The sequence below is a fragment of the Dipodomys merriami genome, unplaced genomic scaffold, assembly GCF_024711535.1.
Source record: "Dipodomys merriami isolate MVZ:Mamm:240054 unplaced genomic scaffold, mDipMer1.0.p SCAF_262, whole genome shotgun sequence".
NCBI classification, from domain to species: domain Eukaryota; kingdom Metazoa; phylum Chordata; class Mammalia; order Rodentia; family Heteromyidae; genus Dipodomys; species Dipodomys merriami.
Window position 1 is genome coordinate 870829 of NW_027204071.1, and position 21855 is coordinate 892683.

The 21855-nt window shown below is 34.6% G+C and overlaps 1 non-coding gene across 1 annotated transcript; it reads right to left on the bottom strand.

The window, feature by feature from the left end:
- Nucleotides 1-6550: 6550 nt before the first annotated feature.
- LOC138837118 (U6 spliceosomal RNA) lies at nucleotides 6551-6657 on the bottom strand. Its single transcript, XR_011375187.1, has one exon. It is a non-coding gene; the product is annotated as a U6 spliceosomal RNA (small nuclear RNA).
- Between the last annotated feature and the right edge of the window lie 15198 nt (nucleotides 6658-21855).

A 21855-nucleotide genomic window follows, 5' to 3' on the forward strand; every position in this document is an offset into this window, starting at 1 on the left:
CTAGTAATCCAGCTACAGAAATGGTCTATCAAGATAGCTTTTCAAGGTTGACTGTGAAAAATGTTCATTTTCAAGTAACCACCATAAAGCAGATCACATCTCTGGGAGCAGACTTTTGGAAGGGACGTTCCCCATCCTTCCTTCTCTTATGATAGATCAAACCATAATATTCTGCAGTTGTGGCCAGCCTGGAGCACATTTTCCCAAGAATATTCTGTAGTGTAAAAAGGACCAGCTATCAAAATAAAGGTGAAAATTCTTTTCTACCTCAGACTGATTTATCTTGCTTATATCTGTTGTTATTTCCATTACTTCTAACACATGAATAAGTTATATTAGTATTAGACAACTGGCAAAGGATTAATGGCAAAGAATCACTTTCATATATCCAATATAATAACTTAACCCAGTTATGGAAAATTAAATCTAACTGTAGAAACAATATCAGGAATATAAAATAAGCCTCAATGTGCATAATCTGGCCCACATACACCATCATCTACTCAGAAATTCAGTCTCTCTATAAATTGTTATTTGGTACAAAATAATAAAAATTTAATTAATGAATATGACTTTTAAGTATCATCTGAAGTACTCCTCATGCATATAATTCTATATACTTGTATAGATGTCACCTAGACAGGAATTTAACATTCATGTTGAAATCAAATTTCCACAACTTAAACTAGATGAAACGGGTCATTCCCTCGTGTATTGTGTGGTATGAATTTTACCACAGTGCTAAATCCTTCCACCTTAAACCGAGTCATGTGCAATTATTTATTACTTGATATTACGATGAGTGTTAAGTGTAGAATACACTTTGAATTATTACATTAATTCACAGAAATAAAACAATAATGATAAATTATTTCTTTAAATTCTAATGTTTCTCAATTTTACAATTCATGAAATATATCATTAAAATTAATTTCACTTTCTTCTTTTCTATAGCTGCTAAAATTAAAATTTTATATTAAAAATTCAATACTAAGAAATCAAAAATAAATGACATTATAATAATGATATATTATTTAACTGTGATTTGAATTATAGTGCTAACAAATTGTGATGTACACAACATTTAATAGAATTATGGGTAATATTTTTTAAACTTACCAGCTTGTTATTTGTTACCTAATTGTGTCATTTGTTATTCTTGGTCCAAGTCATCTATTCAACTTGCTTAGTTTTCTATTTTATCTCTATTGGTTTACTGATTGTGCATTTTGTTTCCCCATTTTAATGACTGACATGAGGCTGAAAATCTGTGTGCTAGTTTATTACTTCCTATGCAAAAGTAAAATTTCTGGTCTCTACAGCTGTTTTACTGCACTATACTACAATATTTCCCCCTCTGCTATCTCCTGTATTGCTGCTCTCATAGATTTTATTTTCTATTTAAATTCTATTGTTAAGGAAAAGTACAGAGGGGTTATACTTACACAAGTAAGGTAAGGAATTCATTTCTTTTCTAACTTGTTACCCCTTCTCCAATTTTTCCCTCTTCTCTCCCAACGCCCCCCCCCAAGATTATTTCCAACATATTGTCTTGTGAGTATCACAGTTGCATAGGTTACTCCTTTGTCCTTTGTCTCACCATTTTGTTTTTTCTCCTTCCATTTCCAAGTTCAGATCAACATATTTACAATACCCGGGCATCAGATTAAAATACAGTGTCTTCAGGCGATAAACTATAGGTGTGGAAAACACAAAAGGATAAAAACAAATCACGTAGTATATTAAGAACAACAAAAAGTTAAATCAACAAGTGTTGATTTAACTTTAAATCACCTTATAGAGTCATATGTACATAGCTATTGAGCTATTCCGCTCAACTATTAATATTATCCTTGATGTACACAATAATGTTCCCCTATTACCCAGTAATCCCTCTTCTGGGCATTTACCCTAGTGGCCACAAACAAGGCCACACTAAAGCTACCAGCCCAATAATTATGTTTTATCACAGTAGTATTTACCCTACTTAAGATATGGAATCAACCCAGATGCCTCTCAGTAAATGAACGGATCAAGAAAGTGAAACACACACACACACACACACAACAGAGAGATATACGTACATGCAATACTATGTTTTCATCAGAAAGAAAGGTATCATCTCATTTTTAAGGAAATGGAAGATCTTAAAAGACTTCACATAGTACTCCCCTTGGAAAAAATCATATTAATGAAGTAAACTGGACAAAGAAACATAGGTCCCATGCTTTCCTTTATTTGCAATAATTAGTTTACACCAAGGATAATATCATGTATTTTAATTTGACATTTTGTTCTATATTGAGCATGCAACATTATTAGTATAGTGTTTGTTATTATTTCTGCAAACAAGCGGGTATATTTAAAGAATTATGTTCATCTTATACATTACTGAAGGAAGCACAACAAAAAGAGCAACCCCTACTCAGAAGAACAACTCCTACTTACATAGCTTCATTCTAGTTTTTTTATTGTGAAAATACTGTACATAGGGGTTACAATTACATGGACAAGATAATGAGTACATTTCTTATCAAGCATTGTAGCCTCCTCCTTTGTTTCTCCTTCCAATCCCTTCTGATCCTCCCCCCCCATCCAAACCTCCCCCTTTTCCCCCCACCAAAATTGTAAAGTTCGTTTTCGAGATAACGACTTGTACATTTCATTGTTGCAATGGGTCCACCTGTTTCCCTATTTAAACGATTTGTTTTTCCCCTTCCCCTCCACAAATTATACAGACATCAAATACAGTGAAAGCAGGGGTTATACTGTGGGGGAGGGACATACAAAGCAACAAATAAATAGTCTTATAAATGTGTTAGAAACAATCGCATGAAAGAAAAAAATTGAATACATATCTTAGGGTCCATTTCCCTAACACCACCTTATCTGACCTTTCCTGCTTGACTCAGACATATACTAGATATTGCAAATAAGGGAAACCATGTAAGGCCAGTGTTGTCCCCTGTAGCCTCATGATTGCACATTACAACTCTATACCGGTTCATCTTGTTTATCTACTATCTTCTACATTGTGACCTAAATGCCCCAGCAATTCCACCTTGCTTTACTTTTTAAAAATTTCTCTCTTAATGTTTGATGTTGGTGTGTGTGTGTGTGTGTGTGTGTGTGTGTGTGTGTGTGTGTGTGTGTGTGTGTGTTTACAAAGATCAGAAGACAATATTTTTCTTCATTTAGAATACATCTTTCAGGTCATTGTAAGTTGTGGTTAATGGGAGAAGTCTCTTGATATTCTAAGGATGAAACAGAAAAAGATATTTTTGCATGGCTTTATTAGTCTGTAGTTGAACACTGAAATTCGATTTATATCTTGGCTGTTGTTGTGAATGATGAGTACAATGAACTGCAGATATATTTGAGTTACTCATAGAGAAATAATCACATGATTGGTGGGGCAGATGATATTTCAACTTTGGAGTTCTTTAGAAAGCTGCATATTACTTTCTACAAGGAGAATACTAACCTGCATTTTGTTGAAATGTGTAGAAAATTTCCTTTTCTCCACACTCTCAGCATTATTACCTTTATTAAAAGGTAAAAAAGGGCAGGTTTTTATTATCTTCAGTACTCCAGACTGGCCTTAGACTTAAATCCAACCTCCTATATGCTTGGAATTAAAAGCCTTTACCACCACACCGGATTCCTTTGATTTTTTTGATAAAAGTTACAATAATTATGAAGTAGTATCATAGTAAGTTTGAATTACATTTCTCTAATGACTTCTGCTCAAAAAGAATTAAACCAGCATAGAAGTGGTATTAAGGAACTTTGTAAACCCACTGGAATTTTTCAGGGTTTAAGGAGAGTATGTCTATTCAGAACTTTTGTCCACTTTTAATCAAGTTTCTTTTTAATCTCATCTTTAATCTTTCTATACAAAATCAATGATTAATTCAAGGTATTAGAAAGGAACAATATTAAGCAACTCCTAACATTTTCCATTTTAAATAACATGATATTGCTTAATCATTTTCTGTTTATGCTTGATACTATATAACTCACTTTAGCCAGACCTTTTACAAGGTTGTATGCATTTTATTTATTTCACATTGATTGTTCTTTCCAAAGACTGCGTGTCTAATTTCCTTGTTTTCTTTCAGTCTCAAGTAGTTCAGATTTCAAATGAAGAATAAATGTACAGAAGCAAACAAAAAATAATATAGTTCCCCTCATCTGATGATGTCTTTACAAGAATGAGGAAAGAGTTCATCCAAGGACCTATGATAGGACATCAAAAAGAGAATCCATTCTTTTAGGTCTTTCTTAACTTTGCAATGTAACTTAAATGATGTAAAACACAATATAATGCTCAGATACTTTTATGTTTTATCAGTTTTGCACATTTTCATATGGACTTCACCTCAGTCTACAACATTCCTTCATTATTTTGTCCTGATATTTTTACACTATCAAGACATAAGATAACAAGTTTGATTTACAGCATAAGAAATAATCCACCTGGCTTCCTTGGAAGAAGAGCATGGTCAATAGATAACATTACTTCTGTTTGCTCACTATATGCAATGATTTCTGTAATACTTTTGGCATTCTTTTTAGTATTTTAAAAAAACTGCTGACTAAACTCAAAACTCATTCATGGAAGTTTATGTTAAGTATTTCACAAGTTTTATTTTCCTTAATTCTTAAGATAACATTTTCTATAATGCTAATGTTATTGCCATTTTAGTGTTGGGAAAAATTGTAATTAAAGTCAATAAGTGCATGGTCCAAGCACACACTGTGAGGAAGGAAATGAGTCAAAGTTTCCAAAAGTCTTTCAGCAATACACAAAAGGTAGGTAAAATCTCTCCATTCTCTTACACTCTCTATTCAAGGTTCATATTGTCCAAGAAATAATACCATAACAATTATTGGCCATGGTGATTATTTTCTGTTACCTTTTGTCTTCAACACAGACTGTGTTGGTGATATTGGGTTACCATGCACAGAGCTGAGCTTATAAGAGAGACAAATATATTCTGTCCCATTTTTCCAGGTTCCATTTTAAAAAGTACTAAATTTTAAATATCATCACTTACTTTCTTAAGAATCTAAAAAACAAAAAAAATCACAAATAATCACTCCAAAGTGCTTTATAAGTAGGAGATGATAAAACAAGCCCCCGTGAAGTAAACTTTCTTCCACTTTTAAAATTATTCTGAAAGCCTTGTGCTGGTTGGTCACACCTGTAATCCTAACTACTTGGCATATTTACTCAGGAGCCAGAGATATGTGGATAACAGTGGAAGCCAATCAGGACAAAATAAATTCATGAGATAATTTTTCAAAAATTTTAATGTTAGCAAAGGGCCAGGAATGGAGATGTAGCTCATATAGTAGCTCACCAATCTAGAGAGCAGGCCTAGCAAGACTTTGACGCCCTTTTTTCAAACTGTGAGCACACCAACATACATGCAAGTGCATGAGAACACGTGCACGTGCACACACACACATTCATTCAAAATACCTTCATATCAGTGTTTCGCATTAATTTCTTTGTTAACCATATTATATGAGTAAAATAAAGGAAATAAACTCTTTCATCTCAGAACATTTTCATATGTTTTTTATTTTAAAAATACTGTACAGAGAGGTCACATTTACATGAGCAAGTAATGAGTACATTTCGTAACAAGCTTTGTTACCTCCTCCTTTATTTCCCTCTACCGTCCTTTCCCTCCCACCTCTACAAGTACACGCCCCTCCCCACTTCCCCTGCCTAAATTGTAAAGTTCAGTTTTCAACATAGTGTCTTGTGCATCTCATTGTTACAATGGGTCAACCTGAATCCCTATTTCAGCATTTTGCTTTTTCCCTTCCCCTCCCCCAAATTACAGGAGCGTATATACAAGAGGTGGGCACACCAAATTCAAATACAGTGAAAACAGGGGTTATAGCATGGGGGAGGAACATATAAAGAAACAAAAAAAATCACATAGCCTGTTATAAGTACGTTAGAACAATAGCAAGAAAGAAAAAAAAAACAGTTGTGTTCCTATTTGTGGGTTCATTTCCCTTAACAACATCTTATCTGGTCATATGTGCATAGATTTTGATCTTTTCTGCTTATCCCAGTTATATTAGTTATTAAAAATTAGGGAAACCCTGTGACCTATGTTTCTTTGGACTTAGCTTACATCACTTAATAATTTTTTCCAAGTCTTTCCATTTTCTAACAAATTGGGTCATGCCATACTTTCTCATGGAGGCATAGAATTTCATTGGTATAAATAGCACATGTTCTTGATCTATTTATCTGATGAAGGGCATTGGGGTTGGTCCTATATCTTAGCTATCTTAAACAATGCTGCAATAAATATAATTGTGATGGCAGTTTTAGTACCGTCTTGTTTGTGATCTTTTGGGTAAATGCTCAAAAGTGGGATTGCTGTGTCATAGGGAAGTTCTATGTGAAGTCTTTTGAGGAACCTCCATACTACTTTCCAAAGTGGTTGAACAAGTTGACACTCCCACCAAGAGTGCAGTACAGTTAACTTGTGGCCACATCCCCTCCAGCATCTGTTGTTGTGAAAGTAGGTAATGGTACAGGAATTTGCCTGCAATCCTTGCACAGGGGTCATTCAAATCTTCTCTGTATAGTTCCAATGTTAGAGTAAGTGATGCTGAATGGAACATAGAACATGTTTTATATATAGAATGTAATTGATTTTCTTAAACTAGACAATTCAACAAAAAGTAAGTTTAAAAGAATTTTCATGAAATTTTAGAACCATGTACTTCTTAAATAAGCACACATTTAAGATTAAAATCAAGATTGACATGTCAAAAACAAAATAATTCCAGATATTTGTTGTTCAAGAGATGTGTAGGAGGAGAAATTAAATTATTCTATACAAGGCACCTGTCATAATGAACACTGCAGCAAGTGTTAAGTTTTGTTAAAAGTTTTAATGGTTTAAATATATTTAATTTTGGGAATTTGCTTATATATGCTAAAACAAGGACTGTTTGGCAGGTAATAAAACTTTTCGATAAAATATTTAAGATTTATGGTAACAGAACAGACATATGCTACTATGTATGTATATTTAAGAGTTTATAGGAACATTACTAATCAGAAGTTGCCAAGTCTTTATGTAAAGGAGCAGAATAAAGAGTTAAGACTTTGTTAACTACACAGTTTCTGTTAAAACTACAGGGCTTCCTTATTTTATTTTATGTTTTTTAATTTTTTTGGGTCCGGTCGTGGGGCCTGAACTATGGGCCTGGGCGCTCTCCCTCAGCTCTTCAGCTCAAGGCTAGCATTCTACCACTTGAGCCACAGCGCCACTTCCGGCTTTTTTCTTTTTGCTTATGTGGTGCTGAGGAATTGAACCCAGGGCCTCAAGCATGCAAGGCAAGCTCTCTACCACTGAGCTACCTTCCCAGCCCCTGGCTTCCTTATTTTATATGTTAGCGAGGAACAAATGATGATATAAGACATATACAAATGATTAGATGAGCCATAAAGAGTAATCTTAGTGGGTAACTTTAAAGATTACTCATAACCTAAAAACCTCTTGTTGAATACCATAACCTTAGCCCATTTTAAATGTACAGGGATATGAGAAAATAGTAAAATCTAATAGGTAATACCCTTCAAATACTGAAAACACTGATAATTATTTTAGTTTTTATTTTAATCATTAATATTTTTATTGGTTTTCCTTATTTGTAGCATTGTTTTCCTTGTAATATAATACAACTTTTTGAAAGTCGTTATTAGGAGGTACATTGAGAAGGTTACTGGGATGGCCGAACCATTTTTTATAGGGCATGTGAATTTACAAAGAGGAAAATTAAGAACAAAATATTTATTTAAAAAAAAAAAACGATTAAGTAGAGTCTGAATCAGGAGTGTTGATAAATATACACACCTAAAACTTTAGCCCTAGGCTGAAGCAGTGGTATTACAGAGTTGAAGCCACAAAAATGAGAGACTGTGTTTTGTTTTGTTTTATATTTTGATTTTTCTGGTCATGGGGCTTGAACTCTGGGTCCTAGGTGCTCTCCCTCAGCTCCAAGCTAGCGCTAACACTTGAGCCACAACACACTTCCATCTTTTTCGGCTTATGTCATGCTGAGGAATCAAACCCAGTGCATGCAAGGCAGGCACTCTACCACTGAGCCACCTTCCCAACACCTGAGAGACTGTGTTTTAAAAAATCATCTAAACAATAATTGCTTTCTTCTTTGGGATATATAATGAAATATATTAATATCTTTTTATGTCTTTGTGAATTGTCATACTACTAAGTTCATCCACTTTATCCTTTTCAAAGTGATGAAATATTTCTGAGAATTTGCTTCTGTGAAGATTGTTTTTGCATTTATAATTTCTCCTGAATCATTTTTATTTTTATCAAAATAACTTTATATTTCATGTTAATGGGTTAACATACATCAAATACCTTCAAATGTACATGTAGAGTCTAAAGATAGCAGTATGAATATTCTCATACAGCTCTTGTTTATCTGTTATGCACTTTCAGTATTGTGATATTTCTCTTTCTCTTTCACTCTCTCATTTCCTCTCTTTATCTTTCATGCTCCATGTCTGGTACTTAGAATTTCTGCTGGTCTACTATTATCCTTCAGAATCCACTGGTGGTGTGGAAAAATGATAGCGACCATCAGTTACCCTTGCATTCTTTAAGAGTTATAATAGTGACGTGATGTTATTCTTTCCTATTCTAAATGGCAAAACAACAGATCTAGGAATTCCTTTTCACTTTTACTACTATTACAAATTTTTCTCATAAGAATCATTGAGACGTTAGGATACTTTTAACCTCTGACCTAAAAGTTCTCTTTCTTTTACAAACCAATTTTTCTTCTATTATCAGTGAATACATATAATGAAAACAATGCTAACCTATGCAAAGTAGACCGAAGGTATTCAGGGATGAAAAACAAGGTTAATGGGGGAAGTGAGTACAAAAGATGTCTATCATACAACAAATACCCTCAGAGCAGTTTATCATGTACACATTGTGAGAGTGGCAATATGCTGGGAACTATAGATTGAATCACTGAACAACTGATATATATATATATATATATATGCACATATATTTATATATGTATATTTATTTGTATATGAATATATGTGTGTATATGCCCGTCTATATGTAGACATGCATGTTACTATACACAAAAATACACACATACCTATACACATGTATACATGCACACATAGAGAAGGACACATAGCTACAGACAACACAAGTTTCACTAGTTGTTGAATATGCCTTAGACAGAATGCTTGGAACCAAATATCTTTTAAAACCAAATATCTCTTAAAATGGTTTTGACAGATTCGATTTGCAAAATGCAGTACAAGTGATAGCAAGTCACTCAGAAATCTCAGTAAGAAAACCTCATATGGCATCTCCCTGCTCCCCAGGGAATGTTGTTCTTGTAAACACGCTCAATAAACAAAGTAGCAAGAAAATACCCCGGTACAGAATAAAGTTATAAGGCTTTAAATGACATTCTTCCTTGAGCTCTTTTCCAACAGCCAGCATCAATTCCTAAGCAGAAGTGTGAATTCTGAAAAGATGGGAGCTCAGCTCAACATTTCACCAACCCATTTGAAAAGTCTTATGTGAGGAATACTTACTGAGAGGTCTTGCTGATTTCCTAGCTAAGAAAATAAGAAAAAAAGAAAGTATTTTAATGCATTAAAATTTGAGAATAATTTGTAACCTGTCAATAAATGTGTAGAACACAATTATAACAAAATGAAAAAAAAGTGATGTGCATATTATTTATGTGCTCTTGGACTTGGCGAGTGATTTTAGGTGTATCTATACAAGTAGAATCAGCATAAATCAAGCCAGCAATTCTTCATTTAAGATACAAGGAATGGATACAGGTTGACCCATTGTAACAATGAGATGTACAAGACACTCTATCAGATGCGGGCGGGGGGTGTAGAGAAGGGTTGGGGGGGTGGAAGGAAGGGACGGTATGGGAATAAACAAGGAGAGGATAAAAATGCTCAGTAAGAAATGTACTCATTACCTTATTTATGTAACTGTAAACCCTGTGCACAGGACATTTACAATAAAAATATGTATTAGAAATATACAAGGAAAATTTCTGTACATATAGGAAGTTGTATTTGTCACACAATATCAGTAAGGTATTGGTTTTAGGACCACAGGCATATTAAAATTTTTCATGCTCAAATTCTGTACATGAACACAGTATATTATTTACATTTGAATCTGCCCTCAACCTAGTGCAGTGTAATTGCTATGAAAATTTTTACTACATTCTATGTTTGTAATGAAAAATAAAATCATATCCATTCATACAATTTTTTCAGATAATATTTTATTGTGAAAATATAGTAAACAGTGGGCCCAATTACATGTGCAAGGAAATGAGCATATTTCTCATCAAGCTTTTTTGCCTCCTCCTTTGTTTCCCCTTCCCATCCCTTCCCGTCCCCCCACTCCCCCCCCCCGTAACCCCCCCTAGCCAAAGTTGTAAAGTTCGTTTTTCGACATAAATCTTGTACATCTCATTGCTGCAATGGGTCCTCATTTGATTTTTCCCTTCCCCTTCACAAATTATACCAACATAAAATACAGTGAAAGCAGGGGTTATACCTTGTGGAAGGGACATACAAAGCAAGAAAGAAATCATCTTATAAATTTGTTAGAAACAATCATAAGAAAGAAAAACATTTGAATCCTTACTTTAGGGTACATTTCGCCAAACATCAACTTATCTGAACGTTTCCGCTTGTCTCAGACATAAACTAGGGATTGCAAGTAAGGGAAACCAAGGGAACTATGTTTCTTTGGGCTCGGATTACTTCACCTAATATACTTTTTCCAATTCTTTCTGTTTCCTAACAAATGTGGCAATGTCATTATTTCTGATGGAAGCATAGAATTCCATTGGGTATATAGACCACATTTTCTTGATCCATTCATCTACTGAGGGGCCTCTTGTTTGATTCAATATCTTAGCTATGGTAAATAATGCTGCAATAAACATAGTTATGATGGTAGCTTTAGTATGGTTTTGTTTGTGATCTCTAGGGTAAATGCTCAAAAGTCTGATGGCTAGGTCATTGGAGAGCTCTATGTAAAGTCTTTGAGAAACCTCCATACTAATTTCCAAAGTGGCTGAACAAGTTTACACTCCCACCAACAATGCAGTAAGGTTCCCTTCTGTCCTCATCCCTTCCAGCATCTGTTGTTATTAGAGATCTTGATTATAGCCATTGTATCTGGGGTGAGGAGGTATCACGATGTGGTTTTGATTTGCATTTCTTTTCTGGGTAAGGATGTTGAGCGTTTCTTCATGTGTTTACTGGAAATCCTACTTTCCTATTCACAAAAGATTCCCTTTAAGTTTTTAGTCCATTGATTTATGGGGAAGTTGTTTCTTTGAGGATTTGTTGTTGGGGGATTTAATATTTTTGAGATCCAGGTATACTTTAGATATGAGGCCCTTGTTCTTTGTATGGCTAGTGAAGATCTCCCAATCCCTAGACCTTCTACTGATCGTGCTAGCTATGTGTTTGACATGCAGAAGTTATGCAATTTAATGCAATCCCATTTGTCCATCCTTTTTTTTTTGTTTTGTTTTTTTTGTCTTTCTGGGTCTCTTTAAAGAAAATATTGGTCTGTGCAAAGGAGACCTAGGGTTCTCTTACTCCATCCTTTAAAGTTTTCAGAGTGTCTGCTTTGACTCTGAGGTATTTGGTCAATTTGGAGATGATTCTGGTGCAGGGTGATATATAAGGATATAGATTTTGTTTTCTACAAGTAATTTACCAATTTTGCAAGCACCATTTACTAAAGAGGCTGTCTTTCTTCCATTATACTTTTTGGCTTCTTCATTGAAGATTACAGTGTTCTAGGTCTGTGGATTCATTGCTGGGTTTTCAATTCTATTCCATTGGTCCTGAAGTCTGTTCTTGTGCCCGTAACAAGCTGTTTTGAATATTATAGCTTTGTAGTAGAGTTTAAAAGTTGGTATTGATATTCTTCCAGCACTATTCTTTCTGTTAAGGATTGTTTTTGCTATTTGGGTCTTTTAATTGTTCCGTATGAATTTTTGCATTGCGTCTTCTATTTCCTTGAAGCATCTGGTAGGAATATCGATAGGTATTGCATTGAATTAGTAGATAGCCTTGGGAAGTATTGCCATTTTCACGATGTTTATCCTTCCAATCCAGGAACATGGGAGATTTTTCCACTATCGAATTTATGTTTTGATTTCCTTTTTCAAGTTTATAAAGTTTTCATCACAGAGATCCTTAGCTTCTTTGGTTAAGTTACTTCCTAGGTATTTTATTGTTGTGGAGCTATTACAAATGGAGGTGCTTTCCTGATTTCAGCCACACTTTTCTCATTGTTGGAATCGAGAAAAGCCACTGATTTTTTCAGGGTTAATTTTATACCATATTACATTGCCAAAGTTTAGAATCAGCTTGAAATACTTGGGTGTGGAGACTGTGGTATTCATTAAACACAAGCTAATGTCATCTGCAAAGAGGAAGAGTTTTATTACATCTTTCCCTATTTGGATCATTTTTATATTTGCCTCTTTTCTTGTTGCTGTAGCTAGTCATTCTAATACTAAATTGAAGAGAAGTGAAGAGAGTGGACATCCTTGTCTTGTTCCTGAGTTAAGAAGAAATGGCTTTAGTTTTTCACCATTAAATTTTATGCTGGCTGTAGGTTTTTGTCATATACAGCCTTTATTGCATTGAGGAATGTTCCCTGGAATCCTAATTTTTCCAGAACCCTCATCACAAAGGGTTATTGAACCTTGTCAAATGCTTTTTCTGCAACTATTGAGATAACCATGTGGTTCTTATCCTTGCTGTTTGTGATGTGATGAATTATACCAGATTATTTGGTTATATTGAACCAACTTTGCATCCCTGAAATGAATACTGTTTGATCCTGGTGTATGATACTTGGGATGAATTGTTCAAGTCAATTGGCCAAAATTTTGTTGAGAAGTTTTGCATCAATACTCATCAAAGAAAGAGAACAAAGAAATGGGTCTATAGTTCTCTTTCTTTGATGAGTACCTGCCTGGTTTGGGGATGAGGGTTATGATGGCTTCATAGAATGAATTCGGTAATGAACTTTTTCCTTCAATTTCATTGAAGAGTTGAAGGAGTATTGGTGTGAGCTCTGACATGAAGGCCTTGTAGAATTCCGCTGTAAATCCACCTGGTCCTGAGTTTTTCTGAGATGGGAGGTCTCTTATTACTGTGTCTATTTCAATGCTTGATATGGGCCTGTTAAGCTGGTTTAACTCATCTTGGTTTACTTTCAGCATTACAATATTTGCTAGGAAAATGTCCATTTCTGCCAGGTTCTCTAACTTACTAGTATAAAGGTTTGATAAATATTCCGTTATAATGTTCTGAAGCTTGGTTGTTTCTGTGGTGATGTTTCCATTCTCATCTCTGAGTTTATTTATTTGAGTGTATTCTCTTCTTTTTCTCATAAGATTTGCTAAGGGTCTGTCAAATTTGTTAATATATCAAAGTACCAATTCTTTATCTTTTTGATTCTTTATGTTTTCATATTTGGATTCTAAATTGTTTAATTCTGATGTAATTTTAATGATTTCTTTCCGTCTACTGTATTGGCGTTTATCTTGCTCCTCTTTTTCAAGGTGGTTCAAATGTTGTTGGTTTCAGATCTCTCCAATTTGTTGATGTAGGAACTCAGAGCTATAAACTTGCCTCTAAGTACTGCCTTTGCTGTGTCCCAGAGGAGCTGGTAATTTGTGTGTTCATTTTTGTTGAATATCATGAACATTTTAATTACCTTTCTCATCTTTTCCATGACACATTGATGATTCAACAGTGTGTTGTTCAGCCTTCATGTGTTACATGACTCTCTTTGGTGGCTTTTGGTGTGGAATTCTAATTTTATTCCCTTGTATTCTAAAAGAATGCAAGGTATTACTTCAGTATTTGTGAATTTAGACAAGTTTGATTTGTTACCTAAAATGTGGAATATTTTGGAAAATGTTCCATGTGCTGCTGAGAAAAACATGTATTCTGATGCTGCTGGTTGAAATACTCAGTAGATGTCAGATAAAGCTAGTTGATCTATGCAGTTGTTTAGATGTGCAGTTTCTCTATTGAGTCTTTGAAGAGTTGCTCTATCTAGTAGTGATAGTAGTGTGTTAAATCCCCCAACATTTAATGTCTTTGTATCTATGTGATCTTTGAGAGAAAGTAGTGTTTCTTGCATAAATTTGGGTTTTCCATTGTTTGGTGAATAGATATTCAGAATTGTAATATCCTCCTGAAGGAGAGATCCCTTAATTAGTACATAAAAAACTTTTTTTATCTCTTGTGACTAATTTTAATTTGCAGTCAATTTTTTCAGATATTAGGATTGTAACTCCCGCCTCTTTATGGGGGCCATATGCTTGGTAGATTTTTTGTTTGTTTGGTTTGGTTTTGTTTTATTATGAAAATATCATACAGAGGGTTGACAATTACATGGGCAAGATAGTGAGTAAGTTTCTTATCAAACATTGTTGCCTCATCTTTTGTTTCCCCATAACATCCCTTCCCACCCCTACAGGCTCCTACCACCACATCCCCACCCGTCCACCCCCCACCCCACTGAAATTGTAAAGTACATTTTTAAATATAACTTCTTGTTCATCTTATAATTGTAATGGGTCCACCTGTAAGCCTATTTAAACAGTTGTATTTTTTTCCATTTCCTTCCACAAAATATATCAACACCAAATACAGTGAAAGCAGGGCTTATACTCTGGGTGATATACATACAAAGCAACAAAGAAATCATCTTATAAACATCTTAGAACCAAGATCTTAGAACATGCGGTTCATTTAACTTAACATCAAGTTGTCTGACAGTTTTTGTTTGTCTCACACATATACTAGTTAATGCAAATAAGGGAAACCATAGGATCTATATTTCTTTGGGACTGGCTTACTTCATTTAATATAATTTTCCAAGTCATTCCATTTCCTAACAAATGAGTCAATGCCATTCTTTCTGAAGGAGGCATAGAATTCCATTGTGTATGTATACCACATTTTCTTGATCTATTCATCTACTGAGGAGCAACGGGGTTGGTTCCATATGTTAGCTATGGTAAATAATGCTGCAATAAACATAGTTGTGCTAGTAGTTTTAGTATGGTCTTGTTTGTGATCATATGGTTAAATGCCCAAAAGTGGGATTGCTGGGTCACACGGGAGCTCTATGTGGAGTCTTTTGAGTAATATCCATAGCATTTTCCAAAGTACATGAACATGTTTACACTCCCACAAACATTGCAGTAATTTTCCATTCTGTTCAAATCCCCTCCAGCATCTTCAAAACTTTGGCAAAATAACAGAATATAAAATTAACCCTCAAAAATCAATGGTTTTTCTGTATGCCAACAATGAGAAAAGTGTGGCTGAAATCAGGAAAGCAACTCCATTTGTAATAACCTCACAAAAAATCAAATGCCTAGGAATTAATGTAATGAAAGAACTGAAGGGCCTCTATGATGAAAACTTTAAAAATCTGAAAAAGGAAATGAAAACGGATGTAAAAAGTGGGAAAACCTCCCATGCTCTTTGAATGGATAGATCAACATCCTGAAAATGGCAATACTCCCCAAGGCTATCTACAAATTCAATGCGATACCTGTGAATATTCCAATCTCATTCTTCAAGAAAATAGTAGAGGAAATCCAAAAATACATATGGAACAATTAAGGACCCCAAATAGCAAAAACAATCCTTAACAGAAAGATCAGTGCTGGAGAAATATCAATACCAAATTATAAACCCTCCTACAAAGTTATAGTAATCAAAACAGCTTGGTACTGGCGCAAGAACAGACCTCAGGACCAATGGAATAGAATTGAAAACCCAGAAATGAACCCACAGACCTATAGCCATCTAATCGTAGATAAGGGAGCTCAAAATATAGAATGGCAGAAAGACAGCCTCTTCAGTAAATGATGTAGCAAAATTGGTTAATCACTTGTAAAAAATTAAAGCTAGATCCTTATATATCACCCTGCACCAGAATCAACTCCAAATGGATCAAAGACCTCGGAGTCAAGCAGATACTCTAAAAATATTACAGGATGGAATAGGAGAAACCCTAGGTCTCCTTGGCACAGGTTGAAATTTTCTCAATAGAGCCCCAGAAACACAACAAATCAATGAAAGGTTGGACAAAGTGGATTATGAAATTGCAGAGCTTCTTCTCGGAAAAGGATATAGCTAGCAAGATCAATAGAAAGCCCACGGATTGAGAGAAGATATTTACTATCCATACAATGAACAAGAGTCTCATATCTAAAATATACCTGGAACTCAAAAAATTAAATCCCCAACAAATCCTCAAAGAAACAACTGTAGGATAAATAAATGGGCGAAAGACTTAAAGAGAAACTTCTCTGAAGAGGAAAGAAGGATGGCCAGTAGACACATGAAGGAATGCTAAACCTCCCTAGCCATAAAAGAAATGCAAATCAAAACAACATTGTGATACCACCTCACCACAATGAGAATGCTTGGTACATTTTGTTCTAGTCTTTCACTTTCAAAATATATTTGTTTTTATGGGCATGGTGTGACTCCTGAAGGTTGCATATAGAATAATCTTGCTTTGTAATCCAATTAGATAATCTATGTGGCTTAATTGGAGAGTTAAGCCCATTAATGTTGAAAGATATGACTGAGAGGTTTTTATGAGTTCCTGCCATGTTATCCAACTTCTTGGGCGCTGAGGCAACTGTGTTCTTCTTATGGTTCTTGGATTCTCACTTTTTGTGCGGTTTCTTTGCTCTTATTGTGGTCTTGTTGGTTTTCTATGTGAGGAAATCTTTAAGTATCTTTTGTAAGGTTGGCTTGTTGGAGATATATTATTTCAGCTTTTATTTGCTATGGAAAATTATTATTTGACCTTCGGTTATGAAGGAGAGTATAGCTGGGTACAGTATCTTGGTTGATAGTTGTTTGTCTTTACGACATGGTATACATCATTCCAGGCTCTTCTTGCTTCAATTGTCTCTGCTGACAAATCAGAGATTATTCTAATTGTTTTCCATTTATAAGTGGTTTATCTTTTCTCCTTGACAGCTTTAAGGATCTTTTCCTTGGTCTGAATTGATCCTCTGAGGATTTTAATGTCATGGTGGCATGTACTATTATGGTCTTGTCTATTTGGGGTTCTAAAATCTTGTATCTGAATAGGCCTAACTTTTTGCATGTTTGGGAAGTTCTCTGCTAACATCCTGTTAAATGAATTTCCTAAACCATTAACTTCTGTCCCTATGGGCTCCTCTATACCCATTATCCTCAGATTAGGACTTTTGATGGTGTCTTCCAAATGTTGAATAGATCTTTTATAATACTTGGATTTGTCTTGCATAGTTGTATGTTCTTTCACTATAATATCTAGGCTATCTTCAATCCCCTTGATTGTATCTTCTACATGATCAAATCTACTGTCAAGACTTTCTACTTTGGTTTTTATTTCTTTTCCTTCTAATTGGTCAGCTTTGATGGCTTCAAATTCATTGTTGGAACTTTGTTTTAATCTTGTATAAACTTTTTACTTCCTTAATTTGGTGTTCAGAGTTTATTCTCAAATCACTTAGTTGATTGGCTATGTTTCCTTGGATTCCCATTCCTTCTGTAGGGCTCCATTCAGCATTCCATTTGTGATCTCCGTGAATTCCTTCAGCTGTCTGTTTGTGGATTCCATGAATGCTTCTATTGATCTTTGTCTAGTGTCATCCCACTCTCACAATGCCTCTATTAGTCTTTGATTAGCTTCCTCATCTTCACACAATTCCTGTAGTTCTCTTTGACTGTTCTCAGCCTCCTCATGCAATTCCTGTCTTTCTCTTTGACTGTTCTCAGCCTGTTCACACAATTCCTTAATTTCTCTTTGACTGTTCTAAACCTGTTCACTCAAGTCCTGTATCAATCTTTGAGTAGCTTAATCACGTTCACAAGATTCCTGTATTATCCTTTGTTTTGCCTCCTCTCTCTCCTTATTATGTTCACACTGAGTCCTTTGCAGATTTTAAATCTTTTCATTCACCATGTTCACCAGTAGTATTTGTAGATCTTTTAGGAACTCTCCTCTGGATTATTCATGAATTGTTCTGTTACCAGATGTCATGAGTGGGACTTGAGATACCCAGACCTGCCATTTTTCTTGTGTTTTGCTGGCTTGTTCTGCCCATTTTGTATGAAAGTAACACCAATTTTGTGCTAGAACACTGTTTTAAGGCAAGCATCAACCAAAGTACTGTAGTTGCACAATCAAAATGGCTGCAGATACAATGTAGTTAATCAGATACGATCTATTCAACATCAAACAACTATGGATTTATGGGCTAAAAATAGCAAATATAAATTTGGCAAACCAGAAATTTTTAGTTTTAAGGAGAAATGTGTTGAAAAATAGGATTAGAGGGATGTAGAGAGGTAAAAAAAGAGTGAATTTAACCAAATCCTAATCGCAGAGAGGGAAATGGATTGGACAGAATGATAGGAGAATGAGTAAAACAAACAAACAAAAAAACAAGAAAAAAATGGAAAAACAAAAATTTAAATTTAAAAATGAAACACGTAAAAATTATATAAGTTTAAAGAAGTGATGTTGAGAGAAGAAAAGGATAGGATGAGAAGAGGGGAGAGATAGAAAGAGGTATGAAATACTAAAAAATAAAATTTCCTATAATTAGTTACTTGAAAATTATATAGGTATAAAGATATAATACTGCTAATGAAGAACTTACGCCTGAGGTTGTCAATTGAGTGATAAACTTCTGGATTAAGTATGTACACAATGGGGCATAAGGTCTAATAATCAATGGCAGGTATATATCTGGGGCTGAGCAAAACAGCAATTAAGTCATGTAAAAAAGGAAAAAAATAGAAAAAAATGAAAAGAATTAAAAAAGGACTAAAAGGTCAAAAAATAAAAAACATACACACACTCACAACTAAAAATTTATGAGAGAAAAAAATAGATTAATAGAAAAAGTATTTTTCAAAAAAATTAAAAACGGTAAAAAAAGAGTTCTTTGATTTCTTTTTGGTGGGGGAGGGTGAGAATCGGAAAATCCTGTATCTCCACTGTGTCCCTAAACAGTCTCTTGGTGGAGTCTCTGGTCTGCTTGTGGTGGTTGTTTTTCCACTGGCTTGATTGGTTTCTTAAGTTAGTTTGTTTGAGCAGGCAGAAAAATGCTCTGCATTACCCAGGATTTTGTGATCTGCCTCCCAGGCTAGTTCAGTGTGAAGGCAATCTACTTCGAGTATCACAAAAGAGGGAGATGGCTGTTTCCTCTAGTTTGGAGATGCTGTGATGAGGCTAGGTTCTGGGTAGGGTTGAGGCCTTTCAGCAAACAGTAGTTTTTCCTGAAGGGTTAGCTCCTGAGACATTCACAGAGGTCAGCCTAGAGACATTCTTAGGTTTTTTGTTTATTAAATTTCAATTGATTGTCTAGGCTGCTGTAGGGAGGGGCAGCCACTGACTCTGTTTACCCAATGTAGAAAGTCACTCGTCTGGAGGCTGAGCAATCTCGGTTTGGGATGTGTGACTTTGCCCTGGGTGGAGTTGAGCCTGGCAGGTCAGGTCAGGTTCCTGTGAGCAGTTAAATGACTCTTTTATTTTCGACCAAGGCTTGAGTTGGAGGTAGTTGCTCAGTGGGGCTTTGTCAGGATCAAAGATGGAGATCTCTGGTGATGGGGGAGGGGTGGCCTTCCCTCCTTTGCTCGTTGAGGAGTAAGGATGTCAGGGTTCTACTCACACCACAGTCTTGGATCCTGGGCTGTCTCTGTTCAGTGATCTGCAGGATGAAGATATCTGCTCCTTGTCAGTTATAGCTGGTGTTGAGCAGAATCTGCTCTCCTGCTGCTTCTGGCGTCTTTGTCCTGGACTCTCTCAGGTTTTATTTTTGTTTTGTTTTGTTTTTAAATTGTGAAAATACCATACAGAGAGGTTACAGTTACATGGGCAAGGTAATGTGTGCATTTCTTATCAAGCGTTGTTGCGTGCTCCTTTGTTTCACCTTCCCATCCCTTCCCATCTACCCCCACCTCCCAGCCAAAGTTGTAAAGTTCATTTTTCGATATAACACCTTGTATATTTCATTGTTGCAATGAGTCCACCTGTATCCCTATTTAAACAAGTTGTTTTTTTCCCTTCCCCTCCACAAATTATACCAACATAAACTACAATGAAAGCAGGGGTTATGCCATGGGGGAAGGACATACAAAGAACAAAGAAATCATCTTATAAATATGTTAGAAATAATACCAAGGGGGGAAAAACATTTGAATACTTATCTTGACATTCTTATCTCCAATAAACCACCAGAAACTGGAAGTAGACCTATGTCTCAAGCAGTAGAGCTCTCGCCTTGAGCTGAAGAGCACAGGGATAGCACTTAAGCCCAGAGTTCAAGCCACATGACTTACCAAAAAAATATGTCTACATATATATATATGTGTATATATATATATATATATATATATGATGAAATGAATTACATTTAAAATTAAATAAATATTTAAGATACACATTTAAATCATAACTAAATATATGATACTTTTATATTATATACATATATTTAGATATATAAAATCATATTGTAACTGTATGTTTATAAATATATTTGTAATTTATTTCCAAATAGTACATCTGAAGATTTTGGGGAAAATGTAGAGTTTCTAAAGACTTACTACTGACCAATCATATTTTTCACTAATAAAAAATGTCTAGAGTACTAAGACAATGATTATGAAACAGAGTAGCTTTTTATTCCTTATGATTTTGGATTAGAAACATCTATTTGTTGGTATGAAACCTAAAAAATATGATCTTGAAATCACACTCAACAAACTGGACTTATACATTAATTTATCAACTTACAGGTCGTAAACTTTTATTTGAATCCTGTTTCTCACAGTGTCCATTTCCCTAGAGTCAGCTACAGGTACAAACATGCATGCATTTTCATGCTCACATACACCCCCATACTCATATGACATACTAAATGTAAAACTGTAATAAAAAATAATATTGATACTGAAAAAGAACTCCTTTGCAAATGTAATTAAATTTTACTTTTTGAATATAATGCATTACTGAAATACTAATGAAAGAGCAGCTGAGAGGATGTTTCAAATACTAGAGTGCCTGCCTAAAGAGCATGTTTCTCAGTCCAAACATCATTATTTCCATCCTTCCTTCTCCCACATAAAAAACATAAGTAGTTACAGACTCAACCTACATGTTCCTTAATCACTGATTGACTAAAGAAATTATAATATATATGCATATATGCACAATGATATATTATTTAGTCACACATAATAATGAAATAATTTCATCGTCAAGAAAATAGTTAGAACTGGAAACCTTCATATTAAAGCAATATGCCATAGTGTGAAAAACAAATACTAGATTTCTCATATGCAGACTCTAGACTCAGAAAATAAAATGAATGACTCAGGTGTAAAAGTTGGAAAGTATTAAATTTGGAAAAAAGTAAGAGAGGAGATTAAGAGAAATATTGTGGAGTAAATATATTCAAATATTTTATGTTAGTATGATGACAGAATAAAACGTGAGTATAAAAATAGGATAATGAAATTAATAAAAGGAATCTAATTTACCAAGTTACATTATATGGACAGATGTATATAACACAATTAAATACTTTGTGAAATTAATATTTGTTAATAAACAAAAATTCATTGAAGATGTTATAGATTCCTATGTTAATTTCCATTTTTTGCTCAGTTGTTTCCTTGATAAAGTAGAAGGAGAT